The sequence below is a fragment of the Numida meleagris genome, chromosome 3 (assembly GCF_002078875.1).
Source record: "Numida meleagris isolate 19003 breed g44 Domestic line chromosome 3, NumMel1.0, whole genome shotgun sequence".
NCBI classification, from domain to species: domain Eukaryota; kingdom Metazoa; phylum Chordata; class Aves; order Galliformes; family Numididae; genus Numida; species Numida meleagris.
The window spans coordinates 44,269,302-44,284,760 of NC_034411.1; the positions used below are offsets into that span (position 1 = coordinate 44,269,302).

The window sequence follows — 15,459 nt, forward strand, 5'->3', positions numbered from 1 at the left end:
AAAATGTGAATCAGGAAATTAAGTCTGTTTATTTGTCTGCTTTTATAGGACGCACTCTAAATGAGGGGGAAAAAAGCAAGGAAGGTAGAGCTAGAAACTCTCAGCACACTGGGAGATGCTGTGGGTGGTGTGCTTTCAAGTGCATTGAATGTTGTACAAAAACTGATTGAGACCAGATGTAGTCTGTGCTTTTGATATGGTGTTACTGATTTGTTTTTGTATACTCGGTTTAAATTAAATTCAGTCATGTTTCTCTTGATTTAAAAATAAAAGATAGCAGATCTATCTAAGTCACTTCTAGCAGATATAAAGAATAGTGGTTTTGTGTTAGCATGAGAAAGACATTGACATACCTTGTTATTCATGCTTTATTTTTTAAGCGTGAGGTTTCAAGGGAGTTCCAACATTACCTCTATAGACTCTCACCCTATTTTTAAAAAAATTGTTTCTTAAATTGGAGACTTTTTAACAAGATTATGATTCTCCCTTAAGCATTATTTAAAGTACAAGTCTCAGAACAACTCAGATAAAGTTCAGATTCTTGCTAATAAGTTTATATTGAGCTGACTTTATGAGCTGGCAATCTATCAACTGCTCATCATTAAATCATTTCCAAAATGAACATTAATGAACTTCACCTACTCCAACAACACAAGGTAGCTCATACTTCTCCTAATTTCCAATTCACTGCGAAGTAACTTGATTTCAGTCTACTCTGTTGTCTTCTTTGAATTACTGCATACCTGGCTGCAATAAAAACAAGGAGGTTTCTGCATGCATATGTTGGACGTTCTCATACATATTAATATGGTCACACAATGTATTACAGCTACTCCAGTGAACTTCTGCATGGAAATGAACAGGCCTAATAAGCTGCTTAAAACTGCTACTTCCTTGTAAGAATAATATATGTCTCTTTTAAAAACAAATAAAAGGGTGTTTTCAGTGTTAAATTTTTGTCTTCTGTTAACTTTTTTCCACAACAAAGTGAAAACAAAGTAAAACAGGTAGTTCAAATAGCCCTAGTTTTGCCATTTACTTCTTGTTTCTCTAAGGTTTTTAAGTGAGCCTTAAAATTTCAAGGCTCAATTATCCATATTTTTCTAGAGGAGTCTGGCATCTAATCATGCTTGCAAGATTGGGAGCTTTATCTGGAAAGAAGCGTCTGTGCAGAGGGCTCATCTTTTTACTCTAAAGAGGGGTCTATGTAGATTAACAGAGTTTACAGAATCATTATCCAAGAAAGGTTATCCAAGTCTCACATCCACATGTTGAAATACAGCTCAAAAAAGAGTTACAAAGCTGATTTGATTCACATTTTACAGTAAAAGATTCAGAGGTCAGTCTATTCAAACAGGAAGTTTCAAAGAGATGTGATCATAACATCCAAAGAAGGACAACAAAGCTGCTGAAGGGTCTGGAGCACAAGTCTTATGAGGAGTGGCTGAGGGAATTGAGATTGTTTGCCCTGGAGAAGAGGAGGTTCAAGTGATACCTTATCGCTCTCTACAACAACCTGAAAGGAGGTTGTAGCACAGTGGGGGTCAACCTCTTCTCCCAGGTAACAGTAATAGGAAAAGAGGGAATGGCCTTAAGTTGTGCCAGGGGAGGTTCAGGTTGGATATTTGGAAAAAACTATTCTCAGAAAGAGTGGCTAGTCATTGGAACAGGTTGCCCAGGGAGGTGGTGGAGTCGCTGTCCCTGGAGGTGTTCAAGAAAAGGGTAGATGTAGCTCTGAGGGACATGGTTAGTAGGCATAGTGGTGACAGGTTGAACTAAATGATCTTGGAGGTCTTTTCCAACCTTAATGATTCTATGATTCTATGATAACTGTGTCCATGGAGACAAGTAACTCAGTCTAGTGCATTAAAATATTGATACACGTGCTACAGCAGATCAAACTGTATGGTTGCAGCAAGTACCAGCTCAGTCTTTGCTTCTTGCAAGCTTCTGCCCAGGATCAGCTTATGATTGTAAACTGCGACAGTTCAGGAGCCATTCAGCCATCCCTGCTCAAGTGGGAAGCTGCCTCTGGGGAGGTGGGTGGGTAAGCAGCTGGGGCAGCAGTTGCTCCAAGACCTCACCTAAGCACAATGCTAAATGCGTGTTAACAACTTTGGATAATGAGATATGAAACACCAGGGACCTGAAATTAGAAATATTCAAATGCAACATGAAATTCATGCTTTTGAGAAGAAATAACTATTTGAACAGCTTCCTGTGGGATACAGTATATTTCTCATTATTTGATGTGTTTAAAACATAACTGTTTGAGCCTGTGCTCAAATTGAAGCTAGGGACTTTACGCAGATTTCACTGAACTGTTTTTTTTTATTTAGGAGGTCACCAGAGGCCTTTGTTACCTCTAATTACAGGAACCTGTGAAGGTCTTGACAGAACAGCCACGTGAAATTGATACCCAAACTATACATTCACTACATTTGGACAAAGGAGAGCCTCAAACCCTGCTACTGCAGTGTTTGGTCAGAAGAAGCAGAGGGCTAAAATGTCTTCCGTTTGCTGACGACAAAGAAGTTGTCACGCTCCTTTCCACAAAGTATTTCAGACTACAGAAATCACTGCCTACCTCTCTTCTTACATTTGGCTAAAACTAACCTGAACCAGTTTTTCTGTCTGTCATGCTGCAAGCACCTTTATTTCTTCAGGCTTCCAAAGAGAGAGGGTTGGGAACATGATATAGCTGAGATCTGTGCCTGCAATGAAAATACGTTTTTCCATATTATAATTCTGAAAACAATTGCTGGGTTTGCTTTTGTTGTGGCAGTTGTTTTGAACATTTAAAACATGACAAAGGAACCCTGAGCTTGATGAAAAGGCACTTCTAAAAGTTTGTGTGTGTGTTTTAAAGAAGACTGTTTCCCTTTAAAAAAATTAATTAACATGGCATAACAAAGATTTAAAAGACACTAGATACTCTTTGAAGAAGAAATAGAGTCACCCAGATGGGTTCTAGAAAGAGCTAAATGCACACGCATGCCCACAGTCACACTCACACCTGAAATATCTTAATGACTGAAGATTAAGCACACTAACATTCAAATACAGAAACATGAGCATGATTCAAATACCTCCATTTCCACGTACCGTGTTTCTTAATTTTAGGATACATAACTATATTTAGATAGTTCTGGATATAACTGTATAATTAATTATATACAGCAATAGCGCTGCTACCCTGGACCCATGCACCCAAAAACGTCCTCGGATGTGTTTGCACTGCCCATCCACCTAACACGGCCAATTGAGGTATCTGATTGTTCTCTCTGGGCTCCAATTATGCTCATTGTCACTACTCAAAGTTGTTTTTTTGAATAGACAGTGTCTACAATCCTTATAGAAGTATCCCAGAGAGATTTTGTGGTTAATTTGACCAGCTAACATGAATAATGTAAACAAATGAAATGTAGATAGTTCTCTCAAAAGGCTATGGTCTAGTTTTTCGTGAAAGGGTATCAGATTCACACAGCATCCTCTGAGACACCCCTGTGTGTTTTCCAAGACATTCTCTGTACCACTCTTCTGAAAATGTTTTCATTTGAACACCAAAACTTTATAGTAACCTTTGACAATCTTTGATTAAAGTTGTCACAAGAGAAGCAGCCTTGCAAGCTTGAACAAGGAGACATCCTTTTATCTAGCCCTGAGACTAAAAGTATACCTAAATGAAAATCAGTACTCCATTTAATATGTTCATCTGCAGCCAAATTTTATTTTAATTTTCTTCTCATAGACTCTCTTAGCACCAGGGGGCTGCTAATGACATGCCTCGATACATGAAGCAGTGAGGCACTGCAACAGTCTTTTTTGCATCTCTGTTCAGACCCTGTCTCACAGTGTTTTAGTACTGGGTAAAAACAGAGGTAAAAAACGCTTACACCTCAGGAGGAACCCAAACACATTTAACAGGGTTCTCTATATACACTACTAAACTTGCCCAGCTGCTAACACGTGCTGTTATGGCTGTCTGAATGCTGATCTGGACATGGAATGTCGCTGAGGAGGTGGGCAAGTGGCAGCACATTGATCCTCAGAGGCCAACACGTCCAGGCAATGTCAGTGTGATAGAAGGCTAAAGCAGAAAACAAAGGTCTAAATGGGGACAAACACAGCTGCACTCACAGCTGCACTGCAGGGTACAGTGGCCTTTGTGGCACTCAAGGGCACTAGCAGAAAGGGGAAGGAGGGCTACAGTTCTATCAGCTCCCTTCTCTCCTCACACATTCATCACATATAGGAAAATGCCAAAACTCTTCTAGACTCTGTGACCAAAGCAGCTGTGCTCTTGCATCAGCAAAGAGAGGGTTTGGGCTGTATGGCAGCAATATTTTCCTAAACAATATTGTTTGTCATTATTTAACCAACAGGTTTGTCTTTATTCCAGAGAAGAAATACATGAAAAAATCCTTTTGCGAAGAACATCTGCAAAATTCCCTGCAAAAGTTTTTGTAAGGAATTGAACATTTTCCCGTAAGTTTCCACCTATACCAGCAGCTTTAGGCCCTCTCTGCTGATTGCCAATTTTAGACATCAGAAGCTGCCCTGAAGTATATTCAGAATGAAATCAGCAGACCTCAACGTTGCTCAGGCCTTTGGGATGAAATTCTCAAAAAATGTAATTTTCCTGCAGCCTTAGAGCAATCACAGTTAAGAGGTGAGTGATCCCCTACACATGACAAGGTCAGGTCATTGCAAAGACGGTCTTCCTCTAACAGCAGACTGGGCTGAAGAGCTGAAGTACTGCCTCTGAAGGTCACTAATCATGGAACAACCTAAAAACGGGAATGTTTAGAAGTAACTGATTCACACAAGAGGCAACTTCTCTGAGAGAAAAACATTACTTCTTTCTCACTTTGCTGGGACATAGTCTTGGATCAATTTTTATATTTATAGACTAAAGTATTAAGTATATCTTTCCTGTCAGCTTGCAGTGGGTCGTTTAAAATAAATTTAACATTTATGGCACCTCAAATTTTGTCTTTACTGCAGTACTTCTTGTTCTCACCATAGAAGATACTACAAATACCACAGTAAAGCTCAAATATCAGAGGGCACTAAAGCGCTGCTTTTTAATGGCAGTCACTAAACACAGAGCTCATAAAACTGCAGTTATCTTAGAACTAGTGGTACTCAGAAGTGAAAGACAATAAGATATTCATGTTCCAGTGGTAAATCCACTGAAGTCACTGGGATAAGAGCTGAAATTAATTTGCCCTTTGGAGAAAAAAATAAGCATGTGAGTCCTGGGTTGGAGTTCAGAACAGGGATTTCTAATTAATCAAGAAAACCCAGAGAAGAAGTGGAGGAGCACTGTTCCCAGAGGGTTCCCTGAAGATATCATTTGGGATGCTGCAAAAGCTGTTCTCAGTGAACGGTTCATTAGCGTTGCCTGTGGAGCTGGAGGAAGGAGGTGTAGAACTGTGAGCTGTTGCTAAGAGAATTGGTAGTCATCACCCAACTCGCAGAAGTGAATTGGAAGAGGAGAAAAACTTGAGAATGGGATCTGAATGTCCTTTTAAGTGGCAACGAAGAGCAAAAGGCAGACAAGAAATTTCTTCAGAAAGCTGCACGACTTCAAAGAAAAAGCTCCTAAGACAGCAACTGTAACACAGCAGGCTTTGCCAGCATAAACCTCAGCTGACCCGATTTGCCCTTGCTTTTACTAAACATGTAAACTCAATGAAATTGCTCCAATTGATTAATCTTTCCACTGCTGCTCTAGAGAAACTAGGAAGTGAATAGGAATGGAGCTGAACTACTCATCTTCTTCCTAGGGCCTGGCCAAATTTACCAAAGAACTATTTAAAAAATATGTATAAATCACATTTCAAAGAGTGCCAGAGGGAGTTCAGTTCCCATCCTGATGATTTATAAACATGTCTTCCTGAACATCAATCTTATGTCAGCAATGGCAGTGTCCTACATGATCTTTCATGTTATAAATGATTTCCAGTTTGGGAAAGGGCTCCACCTCCATCTAATACTGCTCATAATAATATTTTGAACTAGACAGGACTAGCAACTAATAATCATAAGATCCTAGGATAATTCAAGCTGGAAGGGACCCCAGAACGTTTCCAGTCCAAACTCTAGCTCAAAGCAAGGTCAGCTACAATGTGAGACTGTTCAGGGCTTTCCCAAGCTGGGTCTTGTAAAACTTCAAGGATGGAGGCTGCACTGGCTCCATTGCTTGGCTATATAAGGTCTAAACCTGTCATTTCAATTAATGACTGTTTTCTTTTATCCATTCTGCATGTAACACTGCGAGTAACCTAGCTCTATCCTATTAATAGCTTCCCCATAGTCACAGAAAATGAAAAGTAAGAAGTAGTTTCCATGTATTCTAATAATTATATGTCAGTGTTTAAAGTTTAGGTTGATTGTGAAGTTTAAAAGATCATCAAATTTTAGAAACTATAATGTGGATATAACTTATATAAATGTCTTCTTCGACATGTGACATCAAGAACTAGGTACAAAATGTGCTCCCACCCAGCTAGAGATGTCCAATTAAGAACTTGATATAAAACTATGGTTTAAAATGGAAATACCTTTGATTTCACATGCAACACATCTCATTCAGACTGGAGTAAGCTAGGAGTAGCCCAGTTTGAACCTTTCCAAGTCACCATATTGCAGACTAGACTGGCAATGAACACAAAAGAGAGCATTAAGAACACCTTTCCTAAAAATAAATAAATAAATTTAACAGCAAAGTAAAGCTCTTAAATAACTTGCTTCTTCTTGAATGTTTCTTTTTATTATTATTATTTATTTTATCTGTCGTCCTCCACTCCTCCCTTATTCATGTTCCTCTAATCAGTCTATATGGAACCACTTTTCTGCTGGCAAAGCAGAAAGGCAGCTGTGGTGCCAATACGCCTGAAGCTTGCTTCAGGCATATCTCTGCCAGTTTGAAACCTTTACCACCTTCCCAAGTTAGACTAGCTTAGCAGAAATAGTGATCCAAAAATCACAGTTTATGGACTAGTGCCCTTGACAGAGAGAACTGTTTCAAAAGCCTGAAATCCCCAACTGTTCTCTTTGACAGGAATATATATATTTGCATATTTGAAATACATATACAAAAAGGCTTTAATGAAAATTCCTATATGCTTTAGACATTAATTCAATGTCTCCTAGAAAGAAATGGTTTCCATTTGTTATTCTTTTCAAACTAGCTTCCTGATAAATGCTTTTGAGTAATTTGTCCTCTAAAATCCACTTTTCTTCACTTTAGAGTCATTTATTGTCACCAAGAGGTTTGCCCAACAAAGGCAAGCTAATTCAAACTGTACAGCAGGATTTAATAATTAGACTCCTTTGAACATTTGCAAGACAGACCTGAGTCCAAGAACCATGAGAGGCTTTCAGCCACATAAATTTGTGCTAGAACAGCAAAGAAACTGAAGAAAACCAAATGGATGCTGGTGGCACACGGACATCTTGTCAAGTGCACCTTAGGTATGGTTAGATGAATCTGGTGGCATTTCCTCTATAGTCAGCTTGGTTGATTATGGTTCTCAATAAATGAAAAGAGGAGGGACCCTATTATTGTTTGTTCATGCAGCTACCTCTCCATTAGATTGGACATGAGCCTGGACGCAGCAGGAGGAGGGCTTTCAATCCCCATCCCAGTGCCTTACATTTTTTCAAGTTTTCCAGCCTTGAGTTAGAGAGAAAATCCCAGACAATTGTGCACATACCTAAATGCAGTTGTTTCCTTCACTTTCTCAAATAAGACAAGTTAGAGAAACTAACTCAAAACTGACAGATGGTACGTGATTTACAGGGTGCTGTGAAAGGAACATCAGAGCAGAATGGCTGCAAAAGAATCTCTTGGAGCCAGGAAGTATTTAGTGCACTTTTTACGTGAGACTTAATCACCCTGATGGACATTTTTGTAGAAGAAGCTTATTTAAGCCCAATCAATATGGAAAACACTTGAGGAATAAATAAGACATCTCATTAGCTCAAACCACTGACTCACAGAGACTTTTAGATGTTGTCTACCAAGATCTTCCTCTGGAAGTTTACTGCATGACCACCCCAACTACCCAATCTCCTACTCTCCTAAAAGTTTTCACACTGACACTAGATGCAAGAGAACAAAACACATACCCATACCTAAGCTGCATTAAGGCATACTTTTTGATTAAAGTAACTTAAGCCAATGGTTTACACCAAAACTCTCTTGTCTATGAGCAGGAGGGTTTTCATTTCTATTCCAATGAGCTAAATACTACTGCAATTACAGGCACTGTTCTCAGCAACCTCAAACACACTGGCTTTGCTTGCCTGAGCTCCCTTTGAACTTGCCCTCTTAAACTCCTTCCTCACAGAAAACATGATCTGGAACAAGGAAGCTCACATTGTTCCTCATCTGCCCTGAGAGTCAGCTTCAGTTCAGTCAGAGCACAAGTAGCAATCACTGAGATGGTTTTAGCTTGACCAAACTGAGAAAAGCTGAAGTTTGTACATTGAAACTTCAGTTCGCTTGACACCTTAGCCACTGTGAAGACAGCCAGCTCAAGTAGGCTGCCTGTATCACAGTCACCCTCATGACTCTGCCATCATGAAGGCATACCCAGAGACTGCTGAGGCCTTGCACAGACATTAAACTTTCTTAATATCCATTTGGACAGGAAAATAGCTCCTCTTTGGAGGGTTCCTTCTGAAAAACATGTCCACTCTCAAGACCAATAACTCAAATGTCTTCCCAAGGCCCATGCAGGAACACTGTTCTCTGTCTTCCCCCCAGTAGTAGGATCCTTACAATGCTGGAAAACAGAATTAGGAGAATTTGAGAAATTTTCCTACAAAAATCAGCACAGCATCATATTGCATCCTTTGTGTGAGGCTCTTCTGTGGATAGCTATATCTTCCCCTTTCTCCCCAGGACAGCAGTGAGCACAGCATGTAAATATATGACGGACAGAGAATAAAATCATGTTTGGTTCATCAGCCACCTGCCAGCCATTTTCAGTCCTTTTGTGTCACTTCTTGATTGTCAACATTTATCCTTCTTTTTTTCTCCTTTAATAAAATTGTTTTACTTGCACTTTTCATCATCTATAAGCAATTCAAGAACCTTTCAGTGTTCCTGGCACCCAGAATAACAGAAAAGGCAGCAGCCTTGGCATATAAGAATAGATATATAGTGTCTGAAGGAAATAAAACATAGATCCACAGATAAACCTAAGAAATAAATTTCCTATCAGGGAGAATTTATTCCTACTTTTAATTGGGGTATGCTAAATTATACCAGCTCAGAGTGCCCAGCAAGTGATAAAGTGATTAGTGCATCCTCTGCTACACCTCCCAGTTTAGCTGCTGTGGAACATAATTAATGTGCAGTTTACACTTCTTTCACAAAACAGTAATAAACACCATAAACAAAATCTAACATAAGACTGCCCAGCACCACCTCACTTGTGCACCTCCCAGGATTCAATATTTTCCTGCTAATCACCACTATTTATTCACAATCTTTCCATGCATTAAGACAATGCTTATACTCAAACTGCTAAGAAATAATTATTCACAATCAGAGGCATTGTATCCAAATCCTTAATAACATGCTGTATTTCAGTCTTGCCATCATTACCACTGGCTACAAAATCTGTCATGTAAAAATAAATAAATAAATAAATTCAGTATGTCAGAAATTATTTTATATATATTTATGAAGTTGTTATTGTTTGTCAGCTGTCAGGCAACTGCAGATATTTTTCCCTTAACATTTGCTTCATTCCTTTATTAGTGAAAAATTGACTTAACTGGTACAGTTCCTATTACAGCTCCACAGGCTTTCTTATTTTTACTATTCAAAATTCTCAAAAAATACAAAATATCACATCTACTTTCCCATCTCTGCCTCAGATTTCCAGAATCACAGCAGTTACTTTCAGCTATTCAAAAGGAGTTTACAAATTTATTGGCTAATTTCAAGCATATCACAGAAAATCTATTGTATGTCCTGTACTTTCAAACACTAATGATTCAGCATAGCCAAAACCTTAAGAATCAAGTCTAAGAACTGTTGTATATAATACAGCATACACTTAGATTCAATGTGAAATCCAATTTGCATTAGAGGAAATATTAATTATAATAATTTGTATTATTGTAATAGAGCAAAGTTAATTTTTCTTTCAGAACAGAAAAACATGGTTCCTGGCAGCTACCCAGGAGAATTTATTTTCCCTGGGAAAATATATATCTTCAAATACAATTGGCAAATTTTGTATTTAAAAAAAGAAAATAAGAGAAAAAAAAAAAGCTTTCTTATTTATTATGTTTACATGGCTATTCTACCCTTTGAATATTTTGGAGTCCTCCGTATTTGCCAGAATTTAGCTACTCCCCACACTAATATCCCTAATATCTTTATTTTCTTCTAGAATAAATCATTTCCTACTAGATATGATTGTTAAAGATCCTTCATCTCTTATTGAGTTTTTTTGCTGTTTGGCAATGTACTTACATTGTGTCTTCTTCCATGAAAAGTACATATGAAATAATACTGTGAGTTCTCATGTTTGCAGTCTCAAGCTTGAGAAAAAAAAACTTCTAATTCCTGTCCTTCAAATTCTACATGGACTCTGACAATGAACCGTGCCCTTTCCATTTCAAATGTAATGAGAAACAAACAACACTCTGTCAAGTAAATTTAGCTTTTGTCTATACCTGTCCATGTGCCTTGTTTTCATGAGGCTTGTATAGGTACAATTGATCTGAAATTACTAACACGTTGTAAGGAGTAGTCGATAGTCTACTGGAATCTCAGCTACTGAGGCTGTAAGTCTCAACTCTAAAAAATCTAGCTCATTAGCTCTTAGCTATTTTTGATGCTTAGCTATGTATTATCTGCAGGGCTAACAAGAATAAAAAGCAGTCAAGACTTATTTCTGTCATAAAGTTGAAGATCTGACTGAATGAACACAAGTAGCAGTCATGCTGAGGAAGAAGATACCTTTATTGCAAAGCCACTCTTGTGAGTAGAGCTACACTATAAAATACATCTATCCATTTATCAACCTCCACATTTAAGAGTTTATTGAAATGGGTGAGCTTGCTTTTGGTTTACATTTTGTTAAGGAGACAAATAACGAATGTTTAAATAATACCTTTGCATATGAAACAGAAAAAGCATCACTGAAAATAACCCAAAAAGCAACACTTGTTCCAGATTTCCAAACACAAAACCATGTGATTTGTTATAAAATTCAGAAACTTGAAACAATAGAACTGAGATTTTGTCTCTTTTGACTACTATGCCTGCAACAAATCACAGCAATCGTGAAGGGCATTGAGATGAACTAGATCTAAAAACAATGATCACTTTGAAATCATAGTAATATTTGATCTGCTGCGATTCTGAAAATCGCTTTGTGATTTAGTGCTCACTGCAAGAAGGCAACTCTTATTGCAGAGAGTGTACCTCCCTTGCAACTGCTTGCGGGCAACAGAAGTGCCTCTCATGGTTCTCAACTGATGCCTCTTCCAGTCTTCCCTTCTGCAGAGGAAAAGCCAGGGGCGGAAGTCCATAGGAGACAATTTTCAGTATGAACTGGTTGAAATCTCCAGCAGTTTAGCACAGTAAATATTTTTTTCTCCCACTTTCCTTAGTGGCAGAAATCAATACAGTTGACTAATAGCGAGTCTCTCTTTCCTCCAAATGTTCTGCCATAGGAATTTCAGGGAACTAAAGCAACTGTCAGAATGCGTCTTCTTTGCATTTCTTGTATTTTATTTATCTTTACAAGAACCAAAGGCAGTTCATGTCACTGTTCTTGTTTTTATAAGGGATTGGCAGCCTCCCGTGTTCTGCCTGTAGTCCTTGGAAAAAATGTAATCTGTAGTCATTGTAAGGCCATTAGTAAATGTTTGTGTATTAGAAGAGCAACTCCCAAAAGAAATACAGATGCGCACATAGAAAAAATGTGAGGCTTGAAAGGCTACAAGCTCCCACAAAGCTGCTCAAACTAAATGAAAAAGGGCACATTTCAAAACATCCAGGTATTGACTTTTGAATCCTCCTCCTCGTAAAACTTGCAGAACAAATACAAAGTTCTGTTTCCTTAGAAAAAGGGCATTTTTTTCCAAACAGGCAGAGGGCCAGCTTTAGCTGCTTGCTTTCTGAAATCCCCATCAATGTATGAAATGTATGTGGCATACATTATCCTTTTTGCTAAAATGAAAATAAAAACTTCCGTGATTGGTGGCTGAAGCTAATGGGAATTGATAAATTACTTTCCATCCCAGTGGACATGAAATCTCCGAAGTTTTAGATTTCAATTGAATGAGAAATTACTTCTGCAACCAGTCAGCAGGATCGAATATAACTGTGTTTTTTTAATCTTATCAGAGTGTGACAAAAATCAGAAAATTCATAGCTTTGTGACTGCAGTATGTGAATGCACAAGTTGCAGATACACTGTTTAGAGAATTGTAATTTATGAATGCCACCTCTGCATTTGCAACGCTCGCTTAAAATTTAGGGATTCTTGGGATGCTGGGAGACAGCTCCTCTACTCTCATTACGGCACAGCCTCGAGAGCCTGCAGGGACCATGCAGCAAGGGTGGCTCTTTCTGTAGCACAGGACCTGCTTTCACACACTCCAAGCACTCAGAAGCAACAGTTGGCTAAAATGCCGTTCTGAGCAGGAAGCCACTGGGTCCTCTCTCCTTTTTCTGTTTCTTTCTTCGGCAGCTTCAGCAGTAAACATGTCCAAGTAGTCTTTTAGAGAAATGTGTTGCTGATTTACTCATTCTGCCCTGGGAGAAGGGGGGTGGATAACCAGGTACACCACTGTGCCCTCCATTGAGCCCCAGCTTTAGCAGACAAGAGAGGTGTCATTGGAAAAGGGAGAATTTCAGAGCTGCACCAGGAAGAGGTAGGAGATAAACTGCCCTCAGAAGGCACGTGCCTTCCAAACAGCCATGGCTGGCTACACACAGGTGCTGTGTGCTGTTACACACCATCTCCCCCCGGATATAAATAGTAGTGTCAGCCAGGCATGCCTTCAGCCAGCCAATAGCTTGCTCCCCTTCCTCCCAAGCCACAACAATCTGTGCTTTCCTCACCTCCAGCCTGCACTGTAAAACACGTTGCCTGGGGAAGACACCACAATGCCTGTGGTCCACGTGACGCACAGCAAATCCAGGTCAATGTGTTCAAACACAGGCCTCAGACACGAGCTGTGCAATTTGCCCTCTCCACCTGCCTCTGTCCTTCTATTGTTCCGCAATTGCAAGATGGCAGTGTCTCCAGGACCTGGCTAGGGGCCTCAGCACAGCCTTGTGCCCACAGGCCCTGAGGAAGCCCATCAGCATGGCTTGACAAGGTTTCTCCTGGAGCAGGGCTCACACTGGGGATGATCTAAGTTAGGAATGTGGCAGACAGTTCAGATGCTTAGCCAGAGTTTAAAGAGTAGACAAACCTTTTATCCTGCAAGATTTGTCTAGGTCCTGCAGTCCTTATTCAGGCAAAACTATAGCTGGCTTTAACAGAAGCTTTGGCTGGGGAGGAAAAAAAAAATGAAAAAAGAAAAAAAAGAAAAACACCTTCAAGATGTAACTTTTCCCTAGGATTCTCTTGAGATTTCTGGTTGGTTTTGTTCAAACTACAAAAGCAATTTAAACACGCATTCACCATTCAGCCTCCAGTCACAACCTGGATCCTCAACCATTGTACTGAGTGTCAGTGAAAAATAACTGAGGAAAACTGAAGTGAGAGAAAAAAACAGAAAAAGATCTGTGCACTGGACAAATGTGACTAAAAATGATTTTCTTCCAGGATTTGTAGAGCAGAACTAAAGCATGCCGTCTTATAATCCAGTAAGATATGCATATTTTAAATATGGATGTTATGTAAACATGACAGTCACGTGCACCACCACGTTCACAGAAAGTTCTCTCTTTGGCTGTGCCCTATACACACATTTGGTCTGAAATATGTATGACCAGCAACAGCTGCTGGTGCTCTACATCTACCTATGCAAGAGAGAGAGAGAGTGCTTCTGCAGTGCACGTGTACTTATTTGTGGAGGCTCTGCATGAAAAAGCTGGTCATTTCCTCTCCTACAGTAACAAGCTCAATAGCCATCTAATCGTGTATGGTAGGAGTGTAACTGCCTACTTCCCACTATAGCCACAAGATACCATTTTATTTCTGGCTCATCTAGCTGTTCGGTCTGTTGTGTCCCTCAGGATAATTAGTCCTGAACACAGGGAAACTATTTATCTTACACTAGGTATATTCTGTCAAATACCTCCTCACACAAAAACTCTTTTAAAAGGATAAAAAACACTACCCGAGGAATTGAATACATCCGTGGGCTTCTAGTCACTTCCAGCAGGTGACATATCCGAAATCACAGAGCCTCCCTTTGGTGACTAGGTGGGAGCCAATTAGCTTCATTTTAAACTGGGAAAGCTGCATCATGACAGCCTCCAAGGAGCAAATCCTATTTGTTGTAAACAAATCTGATTTGCTCTGTTTTGCATCCCCACAGATATCACACAACGGTCACAGATAAAGTTGCTTTACAGGGCAAGCCCCCACCGTCACTGAAAACAGGCATTGTTTTTTTTCCCCCCAGGAGAGGAAGAATAAATGTGACAGTTCACAGCTACCATTGGTAGTGGCTGCAAACTAAACTCTCTCACCAGAAGTTCTCCCCAAGGCTTCTTTAAATATTCCATGACTGGCTATGTCCAAATGCATTTCCCAAAGGATCAAAGTACATTTTTCTTTCACTTGACAGAAGGCACTGAGTTGTTGCTATCAGTTTGCTCTTACAATCCTTTTGCATCACCCGCTCACAGAAATAAACATTCTTTGAGGTTTTTCCTGATGCAGTAACTGACCATGCCACCACAGCTTTATTTTGGCCAGAGACGCCTGCGGCATTTCTGAGAGAGGACAAGCATCTTGTTCAGACCCCATTAAAAGAGAGAGCTCAGTTCTTACACCAGTTTGACAAGTCCAATAAAAAGAAAGAAAACCAAATGACTAGGACTTGGAATATAAAGTAGATGAACCTATCTAGAGGTAAGTCCTGCATATGTCCTAAGGCTTAAATAGCAATACATACATACCCCGATTTCCCTGCTCAGTGAAATAAAGTAACTCTAAAACATTTTAAAAGTAAAGAAATTAGAGAACTAGCACATCTATATCTGCATGGGTCTTTTCCTATATGCAAACTCAGCCCTCATGCTCTGATACCTGCTGCATGTGAAATCTGAGCAAAGGGGTTTTAGTGGAAGACAGTCTCCTCTGGAGTGCGCACAAAGAGCACACGTTCCTTATGAGGCAAGTCTGAAAGCCTTGCACGGTGTCACATTTCAGCCCTTACTTAAGAAAAATTCCCTAAATAAGGACTGTATAATGGTATGGAGCCGAGACATGTTCTTACCAATCCGTCAGGGTA

General features: G+C 39.5%; 1 long non-coding RNA gene across 1 annotated transcript in view; it reads right to left on the reverse strand.

The window, feature by feature from the left end:
• The window catches only part of LOC110396542, a 185,736-nt gene that overhangs the window by 120,157 nt on the left and 50,120 nt on the right, over positions 1-15,459 (reverse strand). Inside the window, exon 2 of the long non-coding RNA XR_002437041.1 lies at positions 2,617-2,714. This is a non-coding gene — a long non-coding RNA (uncharacterized LOC110396542). The remainder of the gene's footprint in view (positions 1-2,616; positions 2,715-15,459) is intronic.